At 19.7% G+C, this 16,911-nt stretch overlaps 1 pseudogene; it reads right to left on the bottom strand.

Moving 5' to 3' along the window:
• LOC117172187 overlaps positions 1-16,911 on the bottom strand; it is a 90,899-nt pseudogene that overhangs the window by 32,074 nt on the left and 41,914 nt on the right.

Here is a 16,911-nt window from a genome sequence, read left to right on the forward strand (position 1 = left end):
ATTTCATTTACCAAAAAAGTTCTATGGTTCACAAAAAAATTTTGTTCAATAGAAAAAAGAGGTTGGTAATGTAGGAATCCCACTGTGTCGCATGCCCTTAATATCAATAATATTTTCAACGAGGATTAATTTTCTACCAAAAAAATACGGCTTTTCAACAAAATAATTTAATTTTTAATGTAAAAAGAAGAATTTTTAATTAAAATATTAATATTTTTAAGTAGAAAAACGAAAATTTCAAGACAACAAATTTCAACAAAACAGTTAAAAATAGTTGATTTTTTATTATTAATAATAATGATATTTTGAACAAGAATTAATTTTCTACCTAAAAATACGGCTTTTCAACAAAATAATGGAATTTGTAATGAAAAAAATTGGTTTTTTATTAAAATGTTAATATTTCTAAGTGAAAAAACGAATTTTCAAGCCGAAAAATTTCAATAAAATAGTTTATTTTTTATTTTTAATATTAATAATATATTTAACAAGGATTAATTTTCTATAAAAAAAAAGATTTTCAACCATATAATTTAATTATTAATAAAAAATGAAGAATTTTTAATTGAAATTTTAATATTTCTAAGTAGAAAAACGAATTATAAAAAAATTCAAAAAAGTTATATTTTTAATCAATGCGTTAATTTTTCAACAAAATAGTTTATTTTTTATGATTAATATTAATCATATTTCCAACAAGGATTAAATTTCTATAAAAAAAATACGGATTTTCAACAAAATAATTTAATTTTTACTGAAAAAAGAAGAATTTTTAATTAAAATTTATTAAAATAATTGATTTTTTATGATTAATATAAATAATAATTTCAACCAGGATTAATTTTCTACCAAAAAATACGGATTTGAAACAAAATAATTGAATTTTTAATGTAGAAAAATAATTTTTGATTAAAATGTTGAATCATTAATAAAAAAAAATAATAATAAATTTTTTAACAAAGTAGTTTAAATTTCAACCAAAAAATTAAATTTAAAAAGAAAATTTCAAACAAAAAGATTATCTTTCTATCAATAAAGTTGATTTTCAAACTAAAAAAGATCAATATTCAACTAATTATATTTAAAACTTTTAAAAATGGATTTTCAAGCAAAAAAAAAACAGTAAAATTTTTGACCAAAAAACATGTAAATAAATTTTTTGAAGACAGCTTAATTTTTAACGAAAAAAGATGAATTATTAATTCAAAATGATGATTTTTCTGTTTAAATATATGAATGATCCCACAAAGCAGTCAACAACCGAATTTTTTATTAAACAGTTTCCTTTTTAATTCGAAATTATTCATTTAAAAATAACGGTAATATTGAACCAAGAATTGTCTTTTTATAAAAAAAAAAAAAGGTTTAATTTTTGACAAAAAAGGTGAATTTTAGATTCAAAAAATGAAATTTCCTTTTTTAATAGACTAATGTTCAACCAAGTAGTTAAATTTTCGATAAAAAATATAACTTTTAACAAATCACTTGAATATTTAAGAAAATATTTGAATTTTTAACCAAATACTGGAATTTTTTACTTAAAAAATAAATTTTTCAACCAAATGCAAACTCATTAAAACAATTAATCCAAATCGATAAATTTTTTAAACCAAAAATATGTAATTTTAACAAAATAGTTAAATTCTTTAACAAATACTTTAATTTTTATTCAAGAAAGGTTAAATTTGTATTAAAACAGATACATTTTTTATATAAAACGTAAAACTTTTTTTCAATTTCAACTTTCAAATATAAATTTTAAACAAAAAGTAAATTTTCTATAAAATTGTTAAATTTAAAAAAAAACAGAATTTTCTACCAAACAATTGTATTTTTATCCAAGGAAGATAAAATTTCTCTCGAAATGGATGGATTTTTAATAAACAAATTTTTTTTAACTTGAATTTTCATCCACAAGAGATTTTAGTTCTTTTTTAACACCAAAATATTAAAACAAAACGTAAATTTTCAACCGAACAGAAAAATTTAAATTACAAACAACATGGTTAAAATTTATGTTTTTTGGTAAATTTTAATATTTTTCATAAAACATAATGTTTTTTCATTTAAAATGACGTCAGTTAAAATATTTTGATTCTTAAAATCATTGGTTGAGAATTCATCTTTTTAGGTTAAAAATTCAACCATTGCTTGAAAATTGTTTTTCTTTTTTTTTTTAAATTCAATTTTATAGTTGAAAATTCGTCGTTCTGGATGAGAATTCATTTTTTTTGGTTTAAAATGCAACTGTTTGCTGAATTTTGTTGAAAAATTAATTCTCTGCTTGAAAATTTAACTATTTTGTAGAAAATTTTAGTTTTCTTCTTGAAAATTCATCTTTTTGTGTTGAAAATTCATTTTTTTAAATTAAATAATCACCTATTTGAAGAAAAGTTGAATCACTTTGTTAAAAATGTTTTTTCTTTATTAATTATTCAACATTTTAATTACACAAAAATTTTATTAATTAAAAATAAAATTATTTTGTTGAATATCCGTATTTTTTGGTAGAAAATTAATCCTTGTTGAAAATATTAATATTAATCATAAAAAATAAACTATTTTTGATTGTTTTATTGAAATTTGTTGTCTTGAAAATTCGTTTTTTTTACGTAGAACTATCAATATTTTAATTAAAAATTCTTTTTTTTTCATTACAAATTAAATCATTTTCTTGAAAATCCGAATTTTTCGGTAGAAAATTAATCCTTGTTAAATATATATTTAATATTAATCATAAAAAATCAACTATTTCATTGAAATTGTTCGGCTTAAAAATTCGTTTTCCACTTAGAAATAGCAACATTTTAATAATAATAAAAAACAAATTCATCAAAAATTACATTATTTTGTTGAAAATCCTCATTCTTTGGTAGAAAATTAATCCTTGTTGAAAATATTATTAATATTCATTATAAAAAATCAACGGTTTTGTTGAAATTTGTTTTCTTGAAAGTTCGTTTTTTTACGTAGAAATATCAAAATTTTAATTTAAAATTTTCTTTTTTTATTAGAAATTAAATTATTTTCTTGAAAATCCGTATTTTTTGGTGTGAATTTAAACATTTTTTTATTAAAAATAATGATTGTTATTTAAAATGACATCAGTCATAATATTTTGATTCTTAAAATCATTGGTAGAAAATTAATCATTTTTAGGTTAAAAATTCCTCTATTTTCTTGAAAATTTAACTATTTTTTTCTTTCTTTAAAAATTCATTTTTATAGTTTAGAAATTATAATTATACTTATAGGTGAAAAAAGTAATCGGTTAAAAATTCATCCTTTTTGGTCGAAAATTTAACTGTTTGTTTTTTGTATTTTTTTTAATCCATTTTTTTAAATGTTTAAATATAATTAGTTGCATAATAATCTTTATTAGTTAAAACATCGTTTTCATTGATAGAAAGCTGATATTTTTGATTGAAATTTCCTTATTTTTTAAATTAAAAATACAATTGTTTGGTTGAAAATTAACTTATTAATAAAAAATTTTTCAGTTCACAAAAAAAAGATGAGTTCTCAACCAAAACGATAAATTTTCAATAGTGATTAATTTTTTACCTGTAAAAATTGGTTTTTAGCAAAATACCGAAATTTTCTATCTGTAAAATGATTTTTCAACCAAATCGTCGAATTTTCAAAAAAAAAACTATTAAACTTCGAACCAAAAAGTCTAGAATTTTCGAAAGGAAAAGATGAATTTTGAAGAAAGGAAAAAAAAATTCTACAAAACTGTTAAATTTTCCAGCAGAGAGGAAATTTTTTAACAAAGCAGTTGATTCTTTATTAATAATCTAATAATATTCAACATATTTTCAGCAAAGATGATTTTTCTACCACGAAATACGGATATAAAATGTTTAAACTACAAAAGATGGATATTCAAACAATTATATTTTGAATTTAAAAAAAAGGATTTTAAATAAAATAGTTAAGTTTTCAACTCAATAAATAAATCTAAATAAATTTTTGAAGAAAATAGTTGAATTTTTCATCAAATACCGGAAATTTTTACTTAGGAAAATGAATTTTTAATCAAACACTGGAATTTTTCACCAAATACCTCAATTTTCAAACAAATAGTCGAATTTTAAAACAAAAATATTAAAGTGTAACCAAAAACTGTTGAATTTTCAAACCGAAATTACCAATTTTCAACAAAATAGTGTTATTTTTAATTTAAAAAAAAAGAAATTTTTATTAAAATGTTAAATCATCAACTGAAAAAAGTATTTTTAACAAAGTACTTCAACTTTCAACCCAGAAGTTAAATTTATTGAAAAATATTAGATTTCTACAAATAAACGAGTTTTTGAATAAAAAAGACCAATATTCAACTAATTATATTTTGAATTGTAAGAAACGGATTAAAAAAAAAAACAGTTGAATTCTCGACCAAAAAGGATAAATTTTTAATAAATTACTTGAACTTTTAAGAAAATAGTTAAAGTTTTAACCAAATAGCGGAAAATTCTACCTAGAAAAATGAATTATAAGAAAAAAAAAAAAAAAATTTCAACCTGAGAGTTATTTTTTTTTAAGAAAATATTTTTGATTTTTGAACAAATAGTTGAATTTTCAACCTACAAAGAAGAATTCTCAGCCAAAACGACGAATTTTCAATCAAGAATAATTTTCTACCAACAAATACGAATTTGCAAAAAAATAATTTAATTTTTAGTAAAAAAATTTTTTAGTAAAAATGTTGAATCATTAATCAAAAACAGCCTTTTTAACAAATTAGTTCAACTTTTATACCAGAAGTTAAATTTACTAAAGTTAATTTGCAACCAATAAAAACTATTTTTTAACTAAAAAATATCAATATTAAATATATTTAGAATTTAAAAAAAAAACGGATTTTGAATAAAATATTTAAATTTTCAACCAAAAAGGATGACTTTTTTTAAAACAAATTACTTCAATTTCTAAGAAAATAGTTGAATTTTTTACCAAATGCTGCAATTTTCTACCTGGAAAAATTAATTTTTAACAAAAAAGGTGAAATTTCAATTTAACTAGACGATTTTTTAACATAACAGTTAAATTTTGGGCCAAAACAGAAGACTTTTTAACAAATTACTTAAATTTTTAAGAATAGATTCAAATTTAAGTAAAGTTCAAACAAAAATATTAAACTTCAACCAAAAATAGTTGAATTTTCAACACGAAAAGATGAATTTTCTACTAAAAATTACAAATTAATTTTGTTTAAATTTGAATAATTAACTAAAAAGGATGACTTCAACAAATTATTTGAATTTTTCACCTATAAAAATGAATTTTTAACATAATACAAGAATTTTCTGACTAGAAAAATGAATTTTCAAGAAAAAAAAGACAAATTTTCAACCAGAGAATTAATTTTATAAACAAAATAGTTGATTTTTTAACCAAATAGCTGAATTTTCAACATAAAAAAATAAATTCTCAATGATAAATACAAATTTTCAACAAAAATTAATTTTCTAAAAAAAAAAAGAATTTTCAGCCCAAAAGTATTAATTTTCCACTAAAAAGACGAATTTTTAACAAAATACTTTAATTTTTAAGGAAATGAATTTTTAATTAAAATGTCGAATAATTGACTAAAAAAATTTTTTTTAACAAAGTAGTTCAACTTAAAAAAATAATTTAAATTTACTAAAGTTAATTTTTTAACTAAGCAAATTCCAACCAAAAATATTAACTTTCTACCAATAAAAATGATTTTTTAACTAAAAAATATCAATATTCAACTAATGATATTTAAAATTTAAATAAATAAATTCCAATACATTTTTAACCAAGTGAATCAATTTTTACCCAAGTAGATGTAGTTTCAAATTTAAAAAAATTTTCAATTAAAAATTAAATAGTTATATTTTCAGTTAAAAACTAAATTTTTTAACGAAAAAAAAAATCAAGAAAGAACTTAAATGCCATTCAAATCGTTGAACTTCAAGTCAAAAGACGAATTTTCTAGTAACGAGTTGCATTTCCAATCCGAAAATAATTTAAATTTTAATGAAAAAAATTTTTTTAAATTAAAATTTGAATCATCAACTAAAAAAAAATTTAAACCAAAAATTAGGAAATTTCAACCAAAAATATTAAATTTTTAACAATAAAGACGATTTTTAAACTTAAAAAGATCAATGTTCAACTAATTATATTTAAATTTAAAAAAAACGGATTTTCAATTAAATAGTTAGATTCACTTTTTACCCAAGTAGATGAACTTTAAATTAAAAAGAAATTCCAAAAATGGAATAGTTACATTTTCAGTTAAAAATAGAATTTTTTGAACAAAAAAAAAGAGTTTTTAATCAAGCAGTTTAACTTTTAACCCTTGAAGTTGAATTTTTTAACCAAACACACCAATTTCCACAAATAAAATTTTTTCATTCAAGAAAGAACAAAACCTACATTTTTCCAAAAAATTATGGAATTTTCAACTAAATAATAAAATTCTCAGAATTTTTGCTGATTTTCAAAATTCAAACGATTCTAATTGATAATTGAAAACACAAAATTATAAGATTAAAAAAAAAATGAATCAAACTGTTGTTAAAGTTGCAAAAAATTAGTAATAAATGCGAAACTTTAAAGTATTTTCAATTATATATTCGTGATTTTTCAACCTGATAAAATATATGATATAATGGAAGTTCTTTACCTATATAAATGAATTTTTAACAAAAGAAATTAAATTTAAAAAAAGTTAAATTTTCAAGCAGATTAAATTTTTTAAACAACATAATTGAACTTTAAAACATATATTTGAAGTTCAAACCAAAAAAGATGAATTCTCCACGAAACCGACGAATCTTCCACAAAATAATAATTATTACTAAAAAATACGGATTTTCAATAAAATAATTTAATTATCAATAAAAGAAGAAAAATTTTTATTAAAAATTTTGGCATTTATAAGTAAAAAAACGAATTTTCAAGCCAACAATTTTCAAGAAAATAATTTAGGTTTTAATGAAAAAAATAATTTTTGATTAAAATGTTGAATCATTAATAATAAAAAAACATTTTTAACGAAATAGTTCAAATTTCAACCAAAAAGATTAAATTTCCGCCAATATTCAACTAATTATATTTTAAATTTAAAAAAAAAAATGTATTTCCAATAAAATAGGCAAGTTTCTAACAAAGTGAATCAACTTTTACCAAAGTAGATAAATTTTCAAAAAAAAAAAAAAAATGTTTTTTAACAAAAAATGGAATAGTTATTTAACCAAATACTTGAGTTATTCACCTAGAAAAAATAATTTTCAGGAAAAAAAAATTCTACAAAATAGTTCAATTTTCAACCAGAGAATTAATTTTTCATCAAAATAAATGATTTTTTAAAGCAAATTGTTAAATTTTCAACCTTAAAAGATAAATTTTCAATCAAAATGACCAGTTATCAACAAAGATGAATTTTATACCAAAATTTACGAATTTTCAACAAAATAATTTCATTTTTAATTAAATAAATTTTTAGTTAAAATATTGAGACGAATTATCTGTTGAACAGTTGCATTTTCAATCCGAAAATATGTATTTAAAAAAAAAGATAATTTTTTAACTAAATAGTTGCAGTTTAAACCAAAAAAGAGCCAATTTTCACCAAAAAGATTGGCTTTCTTCAATAAAGACGAGTTTTTAAATAAAAACGCGAATTAAAAAAAAAAAAGTTAAATTTTTGACCAAATACTTGAGTTTTTCACCCATCAAAATGAATTTTTAACCAAATAACGAAATTTTCTACCTAGAAAAAAGAATTTTCAACACAAAAAGATGAATTTTCAAGAAAAAGAAGAAAATATTCTACAAAATAGTTCAATTTTCAACCAGAAAATTAATTTTTCAACAAAATAAATTATTTTTTAAGCAAATTGTTAAATTTTCAACCTTAAAGATAAATTCTCAACCAAGACGACCAATTATTAACAGAGATTAATTTTATACCAAAATTTACGAATTTTTAACAAAATAATTTAATTTTTAATTAAATAAATTTTTAGTTTAAATATTGAGTCATGAACGAAAAAAAGCATTTTCAACCAAAAAAGAGGAAACAAAAAAATTAATTAAATTTTTAACATAGTTAATTTTTAACCAATTAATGGAATTTTTCACCAAAGTGTTAATTTTTTCAACAAAATGGTTAATTTTTCAAGCAAATAGTTGAATTTTAAACGTATAAAGATTAATTTTCTACCAAAAAATTCGAATTTTCAAAGAAAATAATTTAATTTTTAATATATGAAATAAATTTTTTATTAAAATGCTGAATCATCTAACAAAAAAAGAAAACATTTTTAACAACAACAACAAATTTCAAACAAAAATGTTAGCTTTTTATCAATAAAGACCGTTTTTAAACTTAAAGATATCAATATTCAATCAATTATATTTAAAATGTAAAAAAGTGGATTTTCCATAAAAATAATTAAATTTTCAACTAAGGAAATTAACCTGTAAAAATATTTAACAAAGTCATAACATTTTTAGCCAATTAGATGAATTTTTAATTTATAAAAATCAACTTATAACAAAGACGTTAAATTTTCCACCGAGACGAATTTAAAAAAAAATGAAATTCTAATCAATAATTCAGAGAACAAAATTAAATTGTTGTTAAAGCTGAAAAAAAATCGGGAATAAATGCGAAACTTTGAAAGATTTTCTATTGCAGCTTTTTGATTTTTCGCCCTGATAAAATGAAAAATCTTTTTCTACATTCAAATAGAATAAAAAATTAGAAATAAAATCGGATATTTTAAATTTAAGAATAATATAATAATTAATAATTTTAATACGCCTTTAAAGAATCAAAGATTATGTTTCGATATATTAAATGTAGTTTTGTTTCTACTTTTTATGTTTTATGTTTATTTTTGTTTCTATTATTTAGTAATAAATTTAATGTTTGTTTAATATATATAAAAAAAAAATATATTTTTAATACGAACCTTGACCATCCAGTGAAAACCGTGCCTCGAAATTCCTGAACTTTGGTAACATGAGTACTAAGTTCTTCCAGCCATCGTTCATGATTACTAATATGATGACGTATCAGTGGAACATGTTGACACGATCCAGTAGCGCCTTTGAATGCAGTCGCTGCCCAAATATTTGGAAAAACTAAACTGTATTTGTCCCACAAATCTAGAAAATTATAAAAAATACATTTTTTTGTTCATTAATCTGAAATTAGATAAGTAAACTTAAAAACACGAGTTTTCTGCAAAATAAATTAATTTTCAACTAAAAATAAATTAATTTTCAGCCAAGGAAATCCATTTTTAAACACAGTGAAGAATTTTCAAACCGAAAAACGAATTTTCTGTATAAAAAAAAAATGAATTTTCAACTAAATATTATTTTTTTCAACAAAAGAAGTGAATTCTTAACAAAAAAAAAAAGAATAAAACTTTTCGGCAAAATAGAAATTTTTTAAAAAGTTTTTGACAAAAAATTAAAGTTACTTTTTCAGGTAAAAAAATTAATTCTAAATAATAAAAAACTGATTTTCAACTAAAAAGAAATTAATTTTTAGCCAAAGAATTTCATTTTTAATCAGAGTGATGAATTTTCAACCAAAAATATGAATTTTTAATCATGAAGTGGAATTTTCAGTCAAAATGATATATTTTCTATGTAAAAAAAAACGAATTTTCAACCATATATATATTTTTTGAGCCAAAGAAATGAAACGAAAAATCAAATATTTACATTTTTTACAAAACAGAACATTTTTTAACGAAAAAGATTACATTTCTATCAAGAAAGGTGAGTTTTCCACAAAAAATGGAATTTTTAAAGTGAAATTTCAAATAAAATGATAAGTCATCAACTAGAAAAAAAATCAATTTCTAACAATTTCTAACACATGAATTTTCATCTAAAAAGATCAATTTTCCACGAGAAATAAAAGACCAGTTAGCAAAATTAAATTTTTAATAAAAAAAGTAACACGAATTTACAACAAAACAGTTCAATTTTCAATCTGAATTTTCACCTAAAACAGATTAATTTTCAACAAAAAATAGAATAATAAAATTTTCAGTAAAAAAACTTAATTTTAAATTCATCTTAATATAAAAAGAAATTCATTTTCAGCAAAAGAAATTCATTTTTAATTACAGTAATGAGTTTTTAATAAAAAATATGAATTTTTGATCAAATAGTGGCATTTTCAACCCAAAAGATGAATTTTCTATAAAAAAAAATAATAATTTGTAAGGAAACATTTTTTCGCCCAAAGAAATGAAATTTAAAAAAAAATAGAATGTTTACATTTTTTACAAAACAGAACATTTTTTAACGAAAAAGATTACATTTCTATCCAAAAGGTAAGTTTTCCACAAAAAATGGAATAGTTCAAGTGAATTTTCAATTAAATTGATAAATCTTAAACTAAAAAAAAATTACATTTTTAACAAAATAGATGAATTTTTATCTTAAAAGATAATACTTAAATACTTAAATTTTCAGTCAGTAGAATTAATTTTCAACCAAAAAAGAAATTCATTTCCAACAAAATACTTAAATTTTCAATTCCAGAAATTAATATTTAACAAAAAAAATAACATTTTAACTAATGAGAGTACTCTTCTAAAAAAAAAAGAATTTTCAATAAATAATTGAATTTTTACCTTAAACAGATTAATTTTCAACAAAGAAGATTAAATTTCTCTCAAAAAGATAAGTTTTCGACAAAAAATGGAAAAGTTACTTTTTCAGATAAAAAAAATTATTCTATATGAGAACAAACTCATGTTTAACTAAAAATATAAATTTTCGGCCCAAAAGATGAATTTTCTATTAAAAAAAAATAATAAACGAATTTTTAGCTAAACATTTTTTTCAACCAAATAAATGAATTCTTAACATAATAGAAACGAAGCAGATTAATTTTCAACTAAAAATATAATCATTAAACCGTCAGTAAAAAACTTAATTTTCAATAAAATCAAAATAAATTTTCAACGAAATAGTATAATTTTCAACAAAGAAGATTAAATTTCTATCAAAAAAATAATTTTTCGATAAAAAATTGAAAATTTTTCAGTTACAAACATTTATTCTAAATAAGAAAAAACTAATTTTCAACTAAACATTTAAGTTTTTAATTCAAAATCAATTTGTTTTTAGCCAAAGAAATTCACTATTAATCACAGTGCTAAATTTTCAATAAAAATATGAATTTTTGACCCAAAAGATGAATTTTCCATTAAAAAAAAGAAAAACGAATTTTTATCTAAACCTTTTTTTCAACCAAGGGATTGAAAATTTCCCCCATAAAAATAGAATATTTACATTTTTTACAAAACAGAATATTTTTTATCGAAAAAAGTTTAAATTTCTATCAAACAGGTAAGTTTTCCACAAAAAATGGAATATTTAAAGTGAATCTTCATTTAAAATGATAAATCATCAGCTAAAAAAAATTCAGTTATTAACCAAATACATGATTTTTTATCTAAAAAGATCAATTTTCTACCAAAAATAAAATACTTAAATTTTCAGTTAGTAAAATAAATTTGCAACCCCAGAAATTAATATTTAACCAAAAAAAAGAAAAGTAACTTTTCATACGAAATAGTATATTTTTTAACAAAGAAGATTACATTTCTATCAAAAAGATAAATTTTCTATCAAAAATGGAAAAGTTACTTCTTCAGTTAAAAAAAATTAATTCTGAATAAGAAAAAGCTAATTTGCAACTAAAAATATAAATTTTCAATTAAGAAGAAATGAATTTTCAGCGAAGGAAAGTCATTTTTAATCACAGTGATAAGTTGTGAACCAAAAATATGAATTTTTGACCCAATAGTGGCATTTTCGACCAAAAGATGAATTTTCTATTAAAAAAAAAAAATAGCGAAACTTTTTTTTTCAATTCAAAAAATGAAATCTCAACAAAAAATAGAATATTTAAATTTTTTACAAAACAGAAAATTTTTTAACGAAAAAGATTACATTTCTATCAATAAGTTAAGTTTTCCATATAAAATGGAATAGTTAAAGTGAATTTTCAATTAAAATGATAAATATTAAACTAAAAAAAAATGGCCTTTTTAACCAAATACATGAATTTTCATCTTAAAAGATTAATTTTCTACCAAAAATAAAATAAGTAACTTTTCAGTTAGTAAAATCATTTTTCAATAAAAAAGAAACGAATTTTCAACAAAATAGTTAAAATTTGTACCCCGAAAATTAATATTAAACAAAAAATATGAAGTTTCAACAAAAAAAAAAAGAATAATTAAATTTTCAGTAAAAAAATTAATTTTAATCAAAGTAAATTTTCAACGCAAAAAGTGAATTGTCTACAAAAAAAAATAGATGAATTTTGAACCAAGCAGATAAAGTTTCTAGCAAAAAAGATAAATTTTCAACAAAAATGGGATTAGTCAAATATTCAGTTTTAAAAATTATTTTTCGATTAAAAAAAAGAACTAATTTTCAGTCACAGAGACGAGTTTTTAAGAAGGTAAATGTTAAACCAAACATGAAATAATTAAATTATTTGTTAAAAAATTAATTTTCAATAAATAAAAAATTAATTTTCAAAGGGATTATTTAAATATTCAGTTAAAAAAAATGAATTTTTAATCACAAGAAAAGAATCAATTTTCAATCAAAGAGACGAACTTTCAACCAAAAATATTAATTTTGACAAAGCACATGGATTTTCAATCAAACTTTGAATTTTTAAAGGAATTTTCAATCTAATCGTTAAATTTTCAACCAGAAATGAATTTTCGACCGTCAAAGTGAATTAGCCACCAAAAAGATGAATATTCTGTCAAAAGATAAAGTTTCAAGAAAATAGATCATTTTTTCAGTAAAGAAGATAAAAGTTAAATTAAATATGGAATAATTACATTTTCAGCGACAAAAATTAATTTGCAAAAAAAATATTAATTTTTTTAAGCAAAGAAATAAATTCTTAACTAAAATAATGCATATTGAACCAAAAAAAAATGAATTCACAATATTTTCAAATCATAATAATAAGATTTTCTGTAAAATCTATAACAAAATGTTAGAAAATAAACCGAATTTTTTTTCTAAAGAATTAGTACTTTTAAAAAATTTCGTGAAACTATATTTTCCTACTATTTTTTCAAATTTATACCACTACTTGACACTATTTTTAATTTCTCAAATGAATCCGAGGCCTCTAAATACTTAAAAAATTCTCTCACCTGGAGGTAAAGAAAAGTTTTCCCGAGAATTGTAGTGCCAGATCATCGGTTCCACATATTTTCCGATGTAATACTCTGAAAAGAAAAATATTTTTTTGCAGCAATCTACAATTCAGTAAAAATTTTAAACAAAATGCAGGATGGCCGTTTTAATTACATAAAAAAATCCCTGTCAATTTTCCGGGTTTTTCCAGTTTTGCAAACATTTTTCACGGTAAATGAAATTTACAAATTTTAAATCTAAAGCTAAAAAAATTTGCTGCAATTTTAAGCTCGAAATATTAAAAATTGAACTATTATATTTTTGTTATAAACTGAACACTTCTTAAATTAAAAGTTGAATTATTTTCATTTCAAATAGTTTAAAAATCCTTAAAAAGATTTTAAGCATCTTTCAAAATAATAAAAATTCTTTATAATTTTTTTGTTTAATCCTGCAAAATAAAAAAATATTTCCTTAAAATCTTCCAGATTCAATTTTGACAATTTTGGAAATTTTAAAAAATCTTTTTAAATATTCTCTTAAAATTAATTTTTCGAAATAAAACGTAATATTCAATTTTTACATATTTTGAATATTTCAAACGATACTAATTTTTAATTTCTTAAGCCTTTAAAATTGCATTTTAAAATTCTTTAAATGAAAAATGTATACTTAAAAATTAAAATCCAAAATGAAAGATTTTCGAATTACGTATTGTAAATACGTCTTTGGAAATATTTTCGAAATATTAAATTATTTTTTGAAATATCTGATGAAATTTGCAAAATTATTTAAATCCATTTGTAATTTGTATGAAATTTGTTTAATCTATCCGAAATCTTTGAAAGCTTTGTAAAATCTTAGAAATCTTTGCAAAATATTCGAATTTTTTTTTGAAATATTGAGCAATATTTGGAAAATCATTCAAATTTCTGGAAACCTTTGCGAAATATTTAAAATATTTTTAAAATATTTGATAATATTTGGGAAATTATTTAAATCTTTTTGTGAAATCCTCGGAAAGTCATCAAAATCTTTCTTCATTCTTTGAAATCACTCTGAAATTTTTCTTTGAAATCCTTAAAAAATAATTGAAATCTTTCTGAAATCTTTGTAAATCTTTGCGAAATCTTTGAAATATTTTTGCAACATCTGATAATATTTGTAAAATTATTGAAATCTTTGTGCACACTTTCAAATATATCAGAAATTTTTTTGAATTTATTAAAAACTTTTAAATTTATCCGACATTTTTGCTAAATATTTGAAATATCTGAAATCCTTAGAAAATAGTTGAAATGTTTGTGAAATTTTTCTGATATCTTTGGAAAATTTTACAATATTTTTGAAATATCTGATGATATTTGCAAAATTATTGTAATCTTATCTTTGTGCAGTATTTGAATCTATCAGTAATTTTTATGAAATATTTTAAATCTATCCAAAAAGGTTTGCGAAATATTTTAAATCTTTGAAATCATTGCAAAATATTCTAAATATTTTTGAAATATTTGGTAATATTTGTGAAATTAATGAAATCATTGAAGTCTTTCTGAAATATTTTTATATATTTTTTAAATCTTTTGAAATCTTCGCGGAATATTTAAAATATTTGATATTTGTAAAATTATTAAAATCTTTGTGCGCTCTTTGAAATCTATCTGTAATTTAAATGAAATATTTTATATATTATGAAATCTTTTTAATTTATCAGAAATCTTTAAGAAATTTTTTTATCTTTATGAAATGTTTGAAACCTACTTTCAATCTTTTAAATCTATCTGAAATCTTTGTGAAATCTTGTGAAGTCTATGCGAAAATTTAAAAATATTTTTGAAATATCTGTTAATATTTATAAAATTATTGAAATCTTTGTAAAATTGTTGCAAAATATTCGAAATATTTGGTAATCTTTGTGAAATTTTTGTAACCTATGAAAAATAATCAAAATTTAAAATCTTTCCGAAATATTACAAATATTTTTTTAATATCTGATGATATTTGTGAAATTATTGAAATCTTTATGCACTCTTTGAAATCTATCTGTAATTTAAATGAAATATTTTTAATATTGTTAAATCTTTTTAATCTATCAGAAACGTTTGCCAAATCTTTAGAGTCTTTATAAAATGTTTGAAATCTATCTGTAAATTTTAATGAAATAGTTTGAATATTCTGAAATTATTTTAATCTATCGAAAATCTTTCCGAAATTTTTTAAATCTTTATAAAATGTTTGAAATCTACTTGCAATCTTTTAAATCTATCTGAAATCTTTGTCAAATATTTTTGAAATTTTTTTAATCTTTGGAAAATCATTAAAATCTTTATAAAATATTTGGATATCTATGCGAAATTTTAAAAATATTTTTGAAATATCTCATAATATTTATGAAATTATTGAAATTTTTGTAAAATATTTGCAAAATATTTGAAATATTTGTGAGATTATTGAAATAATTAAAATATTTTGAAATCTATGCGAAATATTTTAAATATCTGATGATATTTGTGAAATTTTGTAAATCTTAGGAAAATAATGGAAATATTTGGAAATATTTGTGAAACATTACAAATATTTTTAAAATATCTAATGATATTTGTGAAATTATTGAAATCTTTGTGCACTCTTTGAAATCTATCTGTAATTTAAATGAAATATTTTAAATATAGTGAAATATTTTTAATCTTCCATAAACCTTTGCCAAATCTTTAAAAGATCTATGAAATGTTTTAAATCTACTTAAAAACTTTTGAATCTTTGGAAAATCATTAAAATCTTTGGAAATCTTTGCGAAATATTAAACTCTTTGGAAAATTATTGAAATCTTTGTGCACTCTGTAATCTATCTGTAATTTTAATGAAATATTTTTAATATTGTGAAAATAATGGAAATATTTGGAAATCTTTTCGAAATATTTAAAACATTTTAAAAATATCTGATTATATTTGTGAAATTTTTTGAATTTTTGGAAAATAATGGAAATATTTGGAAATCTGTGCGAAATATTAAAAATATTTTTTAAATATCTGATTATATTTGCAAAATTTTTTTAATCTTTGGAAAATTATTAAAATATTTGAAAATCTTTGCGAAATATTTTACAAATATCTTATGGTATTTGTTAAATTTTTAAATCTTTGGAAAATAATGGAACTATTTGGAACTCTTTGCGAAATATTAAAAATATTTTTTAAATATATGAATATATTTGTGAAATTTTTCTAACCTTTGGAAAATTATTAAAATATTTGGAAATATTTGCGAAATATTTAAAATATCTGATGATATTTGTGCAATTTTTAAATCTTAGGAAAATAATGGAAATATTTGGAAATCTGCGAAATATTTAAAATATTTTTTAAATATCTGAAGATATTTGTGCAATTTTTAAATCTTAAGAAAATAATGGAAATATTTGGAAATCTGCGAAATATTTCAAATATTTTTTAAATATCTGATTATATTTGTGAAATTTTTAAATCTTAGGAAAATAATGGAAATATTTGGCAATCTTTGCGAAGTATTTAAAATATTTTAAAAATATCTGATTATATTTGTGAAATTTTTTGAATCTTTGGAAAATTATTAAAATGTTTGGAAATCTTTGCGAAATATTAAAAATATTTTTAAAATATCTGATATTTGTGAAATTTTTAAATCTTTGGAAAATAATGGAAATATTTGGCAATCTTTGCGAAATATTTAAAATATTTTAAAAA

Source organism: Belonocnema kinseyi, chromosome 4, assembly GCF_010883055.1.
Source record: "Belonocnema kinseyi isolate 2016_QV_RU_SX_M_011 chromosome 4, B_treatae_v1, whole genome shotgun sequence".
NCBI classification, from domain to species: domain Eukaryota; kingdom Metazoa; phylum Arthropoda; class Insecta; order Hymenoptera; family Cynipidae; genus Belonocnema; species Belonocnema kinseyi.